The following is a 17,290-nucleotide window of genomic DNA, read 5'->3' on the forward strand; positions in this document are numbered from 1 at the left end:
GTTATAAAGTCTTCAGTCTAAGTGCCGCTTTTAAACAAAACCCCATAGTTGTGGGATGCCAAGACGAAAATTGTTATTGCCCAGAAAAATATTGCTGTTTTCTTTTGAAATATTAAAATTTTTGAAGTTATTTCTGAATCATTAATTTTTTCTGATATTAACATTTTTTCAAGTGTACTCTCTACTGCGTTTAAAATACCTATAGGAAATTATAAACTCCTCTTAATTAAAAAATTAAGTTTTAAACTTACTTTGCGTAGATAAAAAGGTATTAGAGGTAAAGTTATTATATATATTAAATTCAATATATAGAACAATAAATCAGGAAATAAAAATGGTACGATAGCTTAATATTGCTGACATAATTAAAATTATGGGCAATGATGTCATTGAAAAAAAAACTGTAGATTTGTAAAAGATACTCGCCTTCAACAGACATGACCTTACATTGAATTACATAAAAACGCATAAGATTGCATCAGACGACAAAAAACCTCTAAATACATCATAAAATATATTTCGGCGACCTTACCGTTTTCACTCACCAGTGAAAGTAGACTAGAATTTTATTTTTATTTCACTACCTCCTTTAAGACGTGTCTCTATTAAACTTATCGTCTGAAAAATGTATATGTTGTGAATTTTTTTGTTTCGCCTCATCTTAGTCAAAATAATTTGTTTCTTACGTCTGGCCATTATTACCGTGCCTTCAGTTTTTACAGTGATTATAATTAAAAAAAAAATGCATAACTATAGTTATAGACGTATACGTCTGACGCGTCTCGTTATATCGTCAAGTAAGGAAACTAACAGACGGACGACATCAGATCACGACAAAACAAGCTTTTGTTAACGGTCGTTCGTCTGTAGTTTTCTTATTTCTCTCTTGAGTGATCTACATTCTACTATATGCATATTGATTATTGAAGAATTATAAAGACAAAAATCATTGTGACGTAGAGATATGATAAAGTACAAGGTCCATAACTAATTTGTTGTACGTAGATAATATAAATACAAGATTTAATTCAAATGGACGTTTGTTAAATATTAACTTAAGTTATTATGGAAAATTATTAATTGTTATCTGTACTGTATTTCACAGACGTATTGAGAGCGCTGTGATAATAAATTGATAATTAATATGAAGGATTCACAAGAACTTTGTATTAATGAAATGTCAGTTAGTTATTCTATTATTAGTTTCGTTTATCACTGACCTTGATCGACTTAACACCGGTCACATCTAAATCGTACTCCATTTGATATAAGATAAACGCGTATACCGTTTAAGCGAAAAAATCAAATAAGTAAAAAATATGTTAACATTCCACTGAGTATTTTACTTCGTTAATAGACCTTCATTAATGGAATTTTCCTTGCTTTATTCGATGTTACTATTAAGTTATTAACACTCAATCAGGGCCACTACATAGCGGTCTAAATACTGATATTAGTTAGATAAATGTCACGCGATACATACATTATATTGTCAGTTTTAGTTTATTATTGAAAATTTTGAATTGTGCTTTCTGTTGATATAAAACTACAACTTGATATAAAACTTACGAAGAAGTTTTTTTTTTCATGTCATATTTTAGAAATAATGTTTATATTAATGGTTAAGAAAGTTAAACAAATCCTATCTACCTCTTGATTGTTTCGTGTTTGGGTATGCTTGTTAAAGGTATAATAAAAAAAATATTCTATATTTGAAAATAATTAATTTTGATTCAATATATAATTAACTTTTTAGGTAATTTGTTTCATGTTTATAATAGTTTAATTATAATAGCATGCTATTTCATGTCACATGTACTGAAAACTGTATACCATAGCAAATTAGCTTAAGGAAAAAAAAAACTTAATTATCATCTGACATAACCTATTCATACGTTTATAAATAAAATTCTTCTAATACATTAATTATATATTGAATCACTTTAACCACGAATGGTTTCCAAAGTTGATAACACTATGGAAATTCAAAGCTTACTATAGTAAATGAACAAGCGTTACCAATTATTATTATTACTTAAAAAACATTGGGTATAACATGAGCCAAATTATTTCCTGCTCATCAAACATTTCGTATGACAGTTTGCACTTTCTTAAGCTGACAGGGAATGAATCAACCAGTGGACGTCTGCTTAACTTAATATGGACCTTGCTTTCTCTACAAACTAATAATTTGAAAATGCTATAATCGACTACACTAGCCCAGACTTGACCAGTTTAACTTGGGCTCTATAATTAATTTTAATAAGAACTATGTAGTTATATGAAGGCACTAACTAAATTCTTAATTTATGTATACGTTAAGATTTAATCATAGTGTCATGACCTAAATTGATTTTCTAAGATTCTAGATTATAAATTTATAACAAATGACGTTGTATCTGGATGAAAAGAGTTTTTTTTTAACCTTTATGTGAGAATATTTTTATACTGTCGTAAAATGATGAGGCTAATAAGAAAAGTAATTAAAGGATTTTCACAATTTTTTTTATTATTTTTGATCACAAACCAGTGTGGAGTGTCTATAGAAATGGTCTTAATTAATTACAATATATACCTAATAATGTTTTAAACGGAATTTTGATTGATGATTCTTATAAAAGGTAAGGGAATTACATGAAAAAATGAAAACATCAGATATATGTATTTGGTTATTTGTTGGCCTTTTATAGCGATAAAAATTAATGTCTGATTGAATATTGAAAAAGGAAGCCTTTTCAATTTCATGGATATCATGGAAAATATCACTAATAGAAAATACGATTGTCTGACTTATCATAATTAAGGTCAATTATAATATATTATTTATAATTGGTAAAAAAAAGAAATGGTAGAAGAAAAAAGTAGAAACATTTGAAATTAAGGGAAATATTAAAACCTTTTTTGATATAACCTCTTACAGATATGGTTTGTTGAATTTTTAATCATATAGAATACGTTTAAAAGTGATGCTTAGAACTAATACATCCTTGGCCGGTGTTATCAGGTCGGTAATAAATAAATAGATAGCCGTTATCACATGAGTAGTTCTGTAAATGCTAGTTGTTTAATGTCAAAGAGTAAAACGGGTTGATGTAATGTCAACATATAAAACAAATATGTTATATAATAGATTTTGAAAATATATATTAATGTTTTTTGTTTTTTTTTTTTTGTTAAAATTAAATTTAAATAAAATACTATTGAATGCAATACGAATATTATAAAAAAATTAAGGTACACTAAAATTAGACTTCTGCCTCTTAAGTCGTTTAATAATAAAACTTTTTATTAATTATATAACATTTCTCTGATTACAAAAACAATGGAAGTTAAAGAATAAATAAATTGAAAAATTTCTAAAAGTATTTATGTACAGATAAAATTTTAAGAATGAATAGAATATTTTGAATTTCACCAAAACACACACATACCGTTCCATATCATCACCACTAAAATAAAAAACATATACTTATTTTTTTATATGATAGAGTTAGGAAAAAAAAAATCTTTTCAACTTCAGCGTACTAAACGCGTTTTTGAACTGAACATACGCGTCTACGTAGGAGCGGCAACGTCGCACTTACGACGCAATACTCAATAGCGCAAGGACGGAGCAAGAGGGCCTGCTAGCGGGGGACGGCTAGCAACAGGCGCCGCCACGTGCTTCACGGCCTTGCCACTGTTCGCGCCTTTTTAGATAGCAAACTAATCACTCACACCATACTTATGTAATATTTTATTTGTGGATTAATGAGATCTTCCGACTGTGGGAGAAAATCTTCGCTTGTCTTCCACTATCAGTTAAGACAAGGTTCGAGAACATTCGGCGATGCGTTGTTATTATTTCATATTACATACTGTATGTACCTGTTTATATTATTTTTATCCCAAGGTGAAAATGATATTGTCATCTGCAAATCATATTGTATTGCATAATATCTGATTTGTAATAGTAAAAATAAGCATTCCCTTCTTCAGCCTTCCTAAATATACTAAGTTTTTATAAATATTAATTTAAATAATACTTCAGAACGATTTTAGAACTGAGTCATTAATAAAGGATTAAATGTAATAAAATGTTATATATGTATATATATACGACCTCATTTCTGACAAAGGTTTAAAATGTTATTCCCATACCAAATTGAAATATGATACTCCAATTAATCAAAGCTCAGTATGATATATTTATTAATACGATTTTATGAAACTCTTTTTAAACATGTAATAACAGTTTATATTCAGCTTGGAATCATAATCAGAATGCATTAGATATGTAGATGGGATTCAATAGGGAAGTCATTAACGTTTTGTGGCCTTCATTCGACACGGGACGGAGAATCTAAGAATTAACGCCCTATTTACCACCTCGTAAATACCTTGTGTATACCGTTTAAAAATATATTTTGGGAGACTTCATATAAAACCTTTTTGTTGTATAAAAAATTAATCAATATTTCATCGATTCGGATAGCATCTGATATCCTAAATAATACGTGTTATTGATTATTTTTTATAAGTCCTCATAAACTAGCCTAACTAATTGCTCTTTTAATGAGTGCTAATATAATTAAAAATTATATATTTCACTGTTTGTCATTTTTCTCTTTTTAAATGAAAGGGCATTCTATTTATAAATATAACCTTTTACTACCTAAATGTAATGCTTAAGAATTTATAAAAAATATCATTCTGATGCATATGTGTAAGTAAAAATTTATAAAGTGTACGTTTTTTGTTTCAGGTAATTAAAAAATATATAATATTGTGAGTTAAATCTTTGGTTATATAGAAGCAATATGATTATTATGTTTAGTAACAAAACAATCTTATTATAGATAACTTATATTAAAATCAGTAAATATTAATAATATATAATTAAATAGTAATTAAATCATACTGTGTTATCCATTATACATTAGGTTAGTTTGTTTAAAGAAATCGCCAGCGAACGGCGGGAGCTTAAATTATATTAAATTTGGATATATCTTTTTTCCATTTCGATACTAGGGGTTCATCGTGGGACACAACAGCTGTTTTATCAAAGATATGAGAGTTATTATTACAAGGCGGTATTGGGTGATTACGTTTATCACCTCGATAACCCGATTGTACTCTGTGAGTCCAAGCAAACTTTTCATATAGATTACACAGAAAATAATTCATATTCGATGTATCTATATATAAATAAAACAATACAATTATACAAAATTTTTCGTCTGCTTTATATTTAAGTGAAATTAATAGTGTGTTGAGGTTTTTTTAATTTTTAACGAATCTTAGCAAACTATTCGTCCGATCTATTATGTTACGGCGCATGTACCCACTAACAATATTATCCGAATTAGCTCGGAGGGGTGGTGAAAAATTCAATTTGCCTTCAACGTCGGGTAAAAAAACCTTGTAGATGGGGAAAAAAATTATAACCTTTTTCCTGGATCTGGTTCGAGGATTACACGTAAGCTGGCGATTCTAAAAAATCGGATTAACTCCACGGGCTTATAGGTAACGATATCGATGTACTAAAATTATAAAGGATTTTATTTTAATAGATTATTATATAAGTCAATATAATGTCACTAAATTTACGAATAAAAAATATTCATAGACTATATATTTTTTTAGTCTTGATATATTTTTCATCTAAGATAAGAATATTATATAAATTTTAAATTATATTTTTTTCGCTCAGAAGTGAGTCTTTGGAATACATTTATTTGCCACAAAAACTAAATACGTCATTTTCCATTTTTCAACATACGTTCAGAATTTTCTCCAGATCGTATTTTACTTACATTAATAGTGTAAAAAAAAAACTATATAAAACTTTGTTTACCTTCGCTTTTTAAGGAATGGTTTAAGCGGAAAAGTTTTCGATGCGGACAAAAACACTGAAGGTTATCCGCTGGTTCCTAAAGGCCCTTCAGACCGGTTCTGATTTACTACAACAGTTATCTAACGAATGCAAAACTCATGGTTATTTAGAGTATGAGGAAATCGTGTTACTTAATCATCGCATTTAATTAACAGAAAATTATATTTAAATACAGCCAAAAATAACATCCCAATTTTATGGTTATACTATTGTCTTAATTGGTTATTTAAAAATAAGGTAAAGCGTAATGTAATGCGTCATTATACATACAATGTATGTATATTTCTCGAGCACATTATAGGAATGAAACCATAAAAATGATCCTTTGATGTTTAAAGGATTTTGACAATGATATCACAGCCGATTTTCATATATGTATAACATGTTCAATTCTTTTATATCGTTCGATTTTCAAAATTTATGATAATATTCAACCTCCTTCTTTAATTCCCAAACTCGATGGCCAGTCGTAAATTAATATTGAGATGAAATAAAAAAAGTTTTTATTTCCTCTTTTTGTTGTCGTAAAAGTTATGACGCTTCATTTTTATTAGTTATGAATATAGATATATGTCTTATTTTTTCACTACGATTAAATAAAAAAAAATGTTTTTTAATAGATATAAATTATATAAATGAAGGTAAAATGATATAAACTCGTCGCCTGCGCAGCTCTGTAATGTCACCTTGAAATCGTCCATTCCGACCGACTATTGGGGTTATCGACCAAATTACTTAGGTCCTTAATGTAAGAATATTTAATAAATTACCGTTGCTTTTAAAGTTTTATAAATAAAACAAAACTAAAACGTCATTATAATATGGTTGAGATTGCCGATATAAAATTATATCTACGCATATGTAGATTCGAATTAACCCCAATTAGTGGTAATTTGTGGGCGATATTATAGATCCTCTTTAACCGGACGCTCAGCTTTAAGCAGTTTGGTATAAATTGTTCAATTAGAGTACGGGTCGTCAAGCAAGTTTCTGAGAAGGAACTCATCGCCTTAATATAATTATTGTCTTGGTTGTAAATTTTACACTTACGTTATAATCGAATAATTATAATCATGTAATTTTATATGTTGGAAGCTTCTGAATAGCGTTTTGTTTCTAAATTAAGCCTAAACGTGTATATATAAGTAATATACCGTATTATGAAAATTTTAGTTTATCTTATCTGTGAATATCCGAATGAAGGTACTTCATCTGTCGATATGATACATATTTTCTTAAAGTAAATTTTTAAACGTACAAGTTCCGGGGAGGTAATTGATAATAGTTCTTTTTCTCAATATGTTTATCCACATATTTCTTTACTTTATTAATTGTTCACCTTGTCCTATTACTTTGGGTTTTAATTGTTTTTTTTTTCAATCTCACAAGTTTTTTAATTAATATAGATAACATTTCATTTAAGTTTTCATCTGGAGGTAAGTTGTGGGGCGCGACATGAATACGTTTGTTATAAAATTGATTTAAAAATGTAAGTGTCAAAAAAATGCCGCGGAAAAATTTTAAATGTCATTCCTTTACTAATTTGAGAGGATGGATCTGTCATTGTTACTCGTTTACTTTTACTGGACGGATTTTGATTGAACTTTTCTGTAATGTAGTTAAGTATTATAGAAAAATATAGGCTATTTATCTACCAGATATTCTAGATTATATTCAAGAGAAACTATTCATAGATGTATTTCGTAAGAATTTACAAGACAGACCATAGATGGCGCTCCCACCTCGTAGCCATGTCTATATTCTAAGTTAATAAATTATTAATGTTTAAAGTCAATTCTGAAGTAAAATGCGGAAAAAGTAGAAACAGAAACTAGTTTAAGATAGAAATATATAAAACACTAGAAACCTTATATTAAATTTATTTAAATTTAATATTTCAATTAATAGTCACACGAATTTTAAAAGGTAGTGTAAGTTGAATCGAATTGTAGCTATTTATCTGTAATTTACCAAATCCAACAAGCCAAGGTTGAATATTACGAATGAAACCGGCTCTAGTTAGTTAAAATACGGCTACTGTTTTTGATTTCAAGCAAATAGTTATATTTTATATGCATAAAGCTTTATTATCCGGTATAAAAGATTACAATATATTATCAATAAATCATTTAATAACGACTTCTATATGATTTGTTAAATGTCATATATAATTTTTTTTTTATGTTTAGATTTATCGAACAAGAATTAGATTCTGCGATTTTGAGGCACAGATATTTATTCTCCGTTTTAAATTTACAGAGTTTAATTTCATTTAATATATATTTTTTTGTGAGTTAACTTTTATTTTAACCGATTACATAGTTTTAAACTTTAAATATTTTTGCAGGTGACATCTATTTTTTTATTAAAAGCTCTGAAGCGCCAGCTTCTTGCCATAGAAGAATATCGGAGAGTTGATTAAAATTAATCAAAATTTTGTACCAATATATTTTGTTATTTTTTAATTCTCCGAATTCATTATTAACAGAACATTAGTTTCTTATTGGTATTCTTTAAATATATTTATAGTCTCTAATTAGTTAGACGATCAAACAGAGACTACAGTTACTTAATGAAATCGGAGATTTTCGGACATACCACGCGTTTTTGTTATTATTTCAAAACTACATACTGCAAAGTAACGGAATGGTCGGGAGTAAGTTTTAAAAATAACAAAACGCGTAGTATATCCGAAAATCTTAGTTTTACTTAATACACTAGCTTAATACCAAGTATTAAAACTCTTTAGGTTACTAGAAAAATTATTAAAAGACTAGATCTAAAGGCTCTCACAGATCATAAAATGCAAAAAAGGCTACTCAATACTTGTTCATAATCGTCCAGTATACTTAGTATTTACTACTCCTAGCAGTATACTACATACATGTGTATGCACTGGCATACCACATACGAAACGCCTCGCGTATCTCAATTAACAACCTACTGTGGGACTATAACATGCAAAGGCTAATAAAAAAACTGTTGAACGCTCCGTATGTTACGTGACGGTACAAAACTTGTACTAAGCTGCACAAGTTCATTTGAATGCATCACACACAACGGAAATCTTTGAAAATGAACGATGTGTACTGATAATTTTCTAAATTAACATAAAATACGTTTCATCGGACGCGCTCATGCATCATGCAGTCCACAGAGCAGTTTAATTTGCAACCAGCGTTTACTACATAGTATTCATTTAATTTGAAGTATTCTCATCAGGAACGTAACCGTACGGTTGTAACTTAATCGTTGTAAGTATATATTAAGAGTTCTTCTCTAAAGTTTATTCTGTTTCTTTTGTAGTTAGTAATTTGCTCGAAGTTTTCCGAGGTAGCTGGCTGGATGTAACATTTTACCGAGTAGCATTTTCTACGCGGCAATCACATCAAGTTAATAAGTTCTCGTTTAGATGGCTCCTGCGTTTTAAACTTTTAGGATATGAGATAACAAGCTAAGAAAGGAGACGTCGATTTGGCTAACTCCGCTTTAGGATCCCACTGGATTATTCTTTGGAGACGGAAAATTTTGTTCTTTTGAAAGTATCGTTCCGATAGGAGTTTCGGTAAATTCTAGTCTGATTCGGGTATTACATGAACATAATTTACATACGTATTTAAACGAAACTATGGTTTTCGGATATGGTACGCGCATTCGTTATTTTATTTCACATTTTAACCGACGTTTCGGCTAGTTTACAGCAACTCGGCGGCAGATAAGATGAAAGTGTAAACTATTATTTTAACATTCTGCATTAATACTCAAAATCAAATGCATTTGAAGATTCATATCGTTGTAACTTGCATTTCAATGTTTAATTTTATTCAAACTAAGATTATGGGCCGTATTTATATATTATATGCTTTAATTTTAAAAATTTTTCATTAGTAAAAATATAATTACGTAATTTTTAAATATTTAAAAATTACTCAAACTGAACTCACATTCTCTATTCAGTACCTCTCGTGAATTAATTTTCAGTATGCGCGATATCTCAATACGGGGATCCAATTGATTGCTGTTCTTATTCCCTTTCATTCGATTATATTATTCTGAATAAACTCCATGACACATTAAAACTTAATGTATTTTCACTACATATTCATCATAAAAGTGACTTCGGCTAAACCAATAGAAAAACCAATACGTAGTGTTAACTGAAAACTGATAGCAGAATGAACGAAATAGCACAACACCACTCGAAACTCACGCCAATTACTCAGTGAGCTCCGTTAACACCTTGCTTTTCCTCGGCCTTCATATTTTTTCTGCACAGCACCTAAATTACCCTCGGACCTAACAGTTTCCACCTATTACCGTGAACGGTCCGAATTTATAGCATTCCACTGTTGATTTATATTCTAACCCAACGGATTAACTACCACTAACTTGGCAATAGTTAAGACTATCTCTGATGTTACAGAGAAAGCTCTTTCCTTTTATCTAAATTGGTGCGCTACCAATAAAGATCCGCCAGCGACTGTCGTAAACCATTCGCCCCATACGCTTCATTATGGCACAAAGTTTTAGATATGATGGTACCGTTTTATTGTCCACCGATGTCGCGAGATCTCTATCGATAATGGCTTTCTGAGTTTCAATGTCGGACGAGACGCCCGGAACGGAGGTCTCCTTACCTGGATACGTCATACCTTACAAGTACGAGTAATGTGATATTTCAATTATGTTATTTGGTACCTACCTAAAATATATTTTATTTAAATGAAAGACTACTTAGTTTAAATAATTGCAGTCCCTAATAAATTATACAATTTCCATCAAGAGCATCCATTACAAATTATACTGAGCTGATGTGACTTTAGTGACTATTCAAATGCATTTATAAATTATACTCGAAACTTTGCCATCAAAGGCTTAACTTTAAGAATTTGTGTCCCTTTCTAATACATGGGATACAGTTAAAGAGAGACAAAGACGTATAAATCTCTTCCTAATTGACTCTGTCATAAAAATTGAAAGTTTCTAGCTCCCAGGGCCGCACTTTACAAACTACTTTTAATCCATTCTCCTTTGAAAGGAACTTTTAATTTATTGTGAGTGCTAAGTTTTATAAAGTTATCCTAGATATATGTTGGTACAAGTTTACCCTCCTTAGATCTTAAGTGATGTAATTGTTTAGTCGTAAAACGATTCTTAAAATTGTTTTAATCGGTTTCTTATAATGAAAATTGTCATTTATAAAGTTTTTAGTGAAAAAAGAAACATTATATTTTGGCTATTCCGTGCATTAATAAAAGGTGAACTACTAGTCACCATTAATTTGTTATAAATGTTACCTTTGACGCAAATAAAATTATTTTTAAATCGTTGACGTCAGATATTTACAAAATTATTATTTCACCAAAAAATCTTAGTCTATTAAATAATATAACAAGAAAACTTGAAATAAAAAAGGTAAAAAATGAATATCCGTCCTGTTTCGCTTATAACGACAACAAACATTCATATTTCTCTGACACTGACATATTATTTAAGTTCAAATCACGCCTTACAAGTATTTCATATTATGAAATGAGTATGTTATAACCAAGAACTATGTCAATCTAACTTTTAAGATTATCACTTCCGCGTCCGCCTACCATAGCTTACCTGCTTAGAATTAGAACTGTGCACACTAAAATATAGCTTAGCACTATCAGTGATACAGTAGAGTAGTAGTAGTAGTAGTAGTAGTACTGCTTTATATTATAATAATTATAATAAAAACAGTGATATATTCCTTTTTTGTTTAATATAATGATTTTATTATTATTGTGAGTTAAAAAAAATTACAGTTATTCTAGTTCACTACAAATTTTTCATCCCAATCTAGAATTGTGCTGTGCTTTTAATGAAGTTCCCATCATTGTCAACTGAATTCTAATATTAGTGCAACGTAATATATGATAACTTTATAAAAAAAAAGTTTCTAAAATATTACCAAAAAGAAGGATTTTGAATGAGTATAGTATTTTTAGTACATATCCAAAATAAAATAAGAAAATGCATTATATATGTAGTAGGCAGTAATTCGCTTCGAGTGTAGAGAAATCTCGACGACAGTGGCGTCTGTGTGGCGCGCTTTCCCCCGCTACCTAAAAAAGTTGCAAGTTGCTGGGCGGCGCCGGAGAACATTCAAATTTATCGATTGTCCTTCGTTCATTACAGTATCCCTCAAAATTTATCCGCTCAATAACCTAGCCCTTACGAACACTATTGTTACATTACTTTTTATCCCTCAAATACTGGGTCGTATCTTTTTTTTTATCGTCAGTTATTATTGTCCGTTAAAGTTTAAGTACTCGGCGGCTAAGTTTCGATGTCACAGTGATTTACGAGATGCCGTTTCGAAGTGTTTTATCGAGCATAAATGTAAGTTCGCTACTTGTTGAGATTGAAGGTCGACTTATACGATCCTTATCGCAGTAGGTCAACGTTTTATAATCAATCGAATGTGAATTTGGATTCTGATTTACCAGTGCTAAGTGGCGGGGCATATATCTTATGGGGGAAGGGGATATGTCGTCGAACAGTAGTTTCACATCTGAGGTAGGGTGTGTGTGGGGGGGCAATGATCCATTAATCTGGCAGAAGCCCATGCGGCGCCAGCAACATACCTGAAGACGCGACGCGCGGACGCCTACCTAACGACACAGATCATACAATTCACATGTGCAAATATATATGAAATTATCGACTCGCCAATTCATAATTCAATGTTGTACCATTCACACATACATTTGATACGATTATTTTATCTATTACCTTTAAGAGAATGTGATGAAATTAATATTAAATACAGCATCTTATTAAAATATTACTAAATTCGAGAATAATTTTGTATTTTATAGAGCTGACGGAATAAACGAAATAATTTCCTACTGGCCGGAACATCCATGGCGCAAGCATCAAGCGAAGATCCGGTGGCCGGAAATAATTGTAACTAAGGGATTCCATCAGAATTATGTTGGTTGTGTCGAGGAAAATTTTGAGAATTTCTCAACAACTTAAATATAGCAAACTTATAATTTGTAAATGTAATCAAAAACCCACAGCGGGCACTGGTAATTTAATAAATGAACAATTTGAATCGTCCGACATTGTCTTATCATGGAGATTGTAGCCACTTCTCTCAAGCAAGTGCTGGTGTAGCGGTATGATAATTATGGCCATTCGCAAGCCGCAATTCACTAAGTGGAATATTTTACTTATCCTCCTGGCGTTCCTCAAGGCACGGCCACCTTCCATCTATATATATTGAGATACATCGCTAACATTCATTATCACAAATACCTTTTACCTCATTCTGCCGATACTAGATCAAGAGGGATATAGGGTGAATACGACCTACTTTCGTGATATACTTTTGGTCCGTGCTTGTTGATGAGTTTTCCTGTAGATGAGATTTACTGAACGTTACACAACACAGAACTGACATTCGTGTAACGAACATCACTGAATTTAAATGCAAGCTCACACGATGCATCACGTCAGCGAATGCGGAAACAGTGGCGTCGCCCGCCACCCATCCCACCGAAATCTGTCGCCATATTTCAATCGCTGAATTGACACATCGCTTTTCGAAACCATAAACTTTCACGCGAAAACTTTAACCGAACATATTTACCTAAGAAATTCCACGGTACAGATATCGACTTATTTGACGAGTAAAAACTTACAGATAGGTCATGCTCCAACCGGTGTGGAACTTTTCACATAAATTGGCGGTCATTCGACGCGAATATGCTGACTGAGGGAGTAACAAATATGCCAAGTTAGGTTGTTATAACAGCGATATGTAAGTTTTGTGATACTTCGCCATTAAGTTTATGGAAACGACAGCCGAGATTACATCGCACTTTCCGAAAGCTTTGCGTAATTCTTTTCTATAGCCTGTTGAGACCGATTGATATCTCTGAAACAATATGATATGCTTTATATTAATTTATGTTAAATATAAATTTTATTTGCTGAAACGTTCATGGAAACTTAACGTAATCTGTCAGAGGTAATTGTAATATAATTAGGGATCAGTTTTCATATAGCAGTAGTCATGACAATATCACATTAAAATGATTAATTTTCGTGAAACCGCCTTGGGTGTCGGCCGGTAATACTTCTTAACGAACGATTAATCTTGTTCCATGCAAACACATTCATTGTACTAGGTTCCCGATATTTTTTCTGTCTTACACAATACCATTAGGAAACTGCTGGGTGTAGTTGGTCGTGCTCGCTTCCCACCGACTCGTTGAGCCCATTGAAGGATTCAAAAGGTGTTTGCGTACCGCTCCAAGAAAAACAGATCTCCCCTCGGTTTGAAAAATTTCGTCATCACTTAGCCTTCGATAGTTATTACGTCGCGAATGAAATGTTTTAATTCTCCATCGTCATTCGCCCACAATGAATCTTTATCTCCGAAGAATTTCATACAGTCATTCTTTGTTCATAAACTAGGAGAAAGATTTTTGAAGACCTTTTATGCACTTTCATTTATCTTGTATGCAATTCAAAAAGAGAGAAATATTACCGAGGCGACTGAATGAATAATTTCAATATGAATTCATAATGAAGTTAGTGTGTAAAAAATGGATTTATTTAAATCTAGCGGAAGAAATAAAATCCGTATCTTATTTCAATTATAAAACGCATATTGGCACACTGTAAGGCATCTTGGGTGGGGTCAAGAGCGGCTACTGTCAGATTTAGATCTGGGCAGTCGCCAAGTACGCGACCGTCTCTATTCCACGATCATATTATAAGTTTAATTCTCATATTGTCCCACCAATTAGTGCTACAGTCGAAACTAAAATTACTCAAACATTGAACACGGCAATCAATTTAAATTCAGTGTTTTCCATTAATAAGGTTACTGTTGATTTGTAAAATAAAAATCTGTTAATATACACACGCGCTACATTTGCAAAATGGTTCGATTTGATAAAAAAGTGAATGCCCAGTACCTACTACTTATAATAGTAAATTAAATAAAAACACTGAAAAAATATGGTGCCCATAAATAATATATACTCATTGTGACATACGAAACAATAATTTGAGTAAATTGTATCCGGCTGTCCCAACTCAAGCAGATTAAGTATGGATAAATAAATATTTAATGCTTTTTCTAGGAATAAATTGTTTTTTTTTTTTCGTAATGCTGTCCACTGAAATATTATGCAAATATATTTTTTGTATCTTTTCTGTTACATCGTCACATAGCATAAAGATGATGATCGTCCCGTTGACAATCCTTAAACGTCTTAAATTGAGATATTCAGAAAATGTATCTGAATGACGTATTTAAATCAGGTCGCCACAGATTCCGACCTCGATTCAATCGAATTACGCAAAATTTCAATGTTCTATTAACTTAAACTTTGCTGCGGTGGCTTAAGTGAATTTATTTATATTTAGTTATCGCCTTTTCGAAAACTCATCTTGCTAACGTTTCGGTAAGTTGAATAATTAAATTTGTCAGTGTCGGTTGACACGGCGTGGATTTTCTTCCGAATTTTCAATGGTGTCACGTCTATGACTCCCGCCTCCCTTCTGACTTGTATTGTGTTATCGTGATTCTACAATTTGAATTATTTATTGTTTAACTTCACACTTCGGATTCTCTGAAAAGACTCGGTTTCGATACAATTTCAACTAAATCACGAAATAAATATTCAAATTGAAAAGTTTCTTTAATACAATGTACGTAAATAGATCGGCTTGATTTAATATAACGAATATATTTAAAACACAAACAAATATATACAAGAAAGTTAGACTTTTCAACACCTGACTGTGTGTTTACTTACAATGTAAAAAAAAACTTCATTATCTCACGAAATGACGATGAAACTGTTAATATGACATCTAACCAATACTTAATGTTTAGTTGTTAAACAAATCATAGAATACATATCCTCTTGACATAATAAAAATCATATGAAAACTCTTAATAATAATCGGATAATGCATTTGAAGTAATGCTCTTAGGAAAATCTTGTTCAATAAAACACTTTAACATTGAAATAAGTTATATTTTCGCTTTATTTTAATGCATTTTGAAGGCCCCTGCACTCCAAGTGTTGCGTTGTTTCACTGAATTATTCAATACTCCATCGTTTAGATCATTTCGTTTCCACGTTTTATAAAAATATTCCATCGCGAAGGTCACAATAAATCTCTGCGTACATTGAAAATACGATAATGGGTCCTTATTATTAAAAGTATTAGTTTTTTTATTTTTTCATCATTCTATTTTTATTCTCGAAACAAAACGAGATGATATAATCGGAAATCCGTCGTTATCCACTAACCTAACAACGACGTGATAAAATTTCTGGAGTCATAAACTAAGGAAATCATAAGCCATTGATTTTGAAGATTGTGTAACACGGTATTATAGCATGGAAGTTTGACAAAATTTAAGTCGGTGGAGCATTAAAGGGGACGCCGACGGAGACGGTTAATTCACCCCATAAGGGTCGCTGTGGCGCCAAAGATCCTGCCGTACACAAAATTCTAAGTACGATCTCGTACGAACCTCGTCTCCATCCTTCTTGAAAGTAACACTGCTATAACATGTGAAGGAAGCATCGTTTCATTTTCTATGCATTTTCCTGACATACTATTAAGACATTTCTTTATATGAAACAACAAGTTTATCCTGTTTATTTCGTTATAAAGCTATCGTACAGTTTTTTACACTGATTATAATTTGAAGAAAAAGCAAACCATGCATCTTATCATTATAACTTTATGGTTTCCAAGTAATTGTATCCTGTAACAATATTTAGTGTACCGTGAGAAAAATACGACCACATAAAATATAGTAAATTAAAGAAAAAGTAAATAAATCCGGAACCTACGCGTAGAGAACGTGATGCTACAGTAGCAGAAAATTAGATTAAGTTTAGAGCTACAGTAGTCACTGACATCGGAAACAAAGAATTATATATTGGAACATAAAAGTAACACAAAGGCATTCGCTTTTGATTGTTTCATACATAAAATCCGTACAATCAACGTTTACTATATAACGTCCAAATTATGTAGTGAAAATTCTTGGAAAGGGCTTTTGGCGACAAATCCATCAGTGTGTCGACAGGTCATTTGTTGCGTGTGTTTTCACGCTTGATGAACGACGCAACTTGTCTACGTTTGGTAGATTTATACATCCAACTGTTCTGAGTTTAAGTTAACAAAGAAAATATTCTTAATACATAAAATAAAATTAAAAAATTAAAGGTATTTAAAATATTAAGCTAGCCTAACAATGATTACAAAAAACGAGACATTATGATGAATTTATATGTTATGAAGATTCCAATAAAAACGTTATATTCTTTTCGTTCGAAAAATTAACAAATATACATCTGTAAAGATTTTTACATATATAAATTTATATTGTATGCTATG

General features: G+C 31.0%; 1 protein-coding gene across 1 annotated transcript in view; it reads left to right on the top strand.

Annotated features, from left to right (window-relative positions):
• Positions 1-17,290, top strand: part of LOC116766671 (forkhead box protein O) — a 46,508-nt gene that overhangs the window by 15,360 nt on the left and 13,858 nt on the right. The window lies entirely within an intron of this gene.

This window comes from Danaus plexippus, chromosome 10, assembly GCF_018135715.1.
Source record: "Danaus plexippus chromosome 10, MEX_DaPlex, whole genome shotgun sequence".
Lineage (NCBI taxonomy): Eukaryota > Metazoa > Arthropoda > Insecta > Lepidoptera > Nymphalidae > Danaus > Danaus plexippus.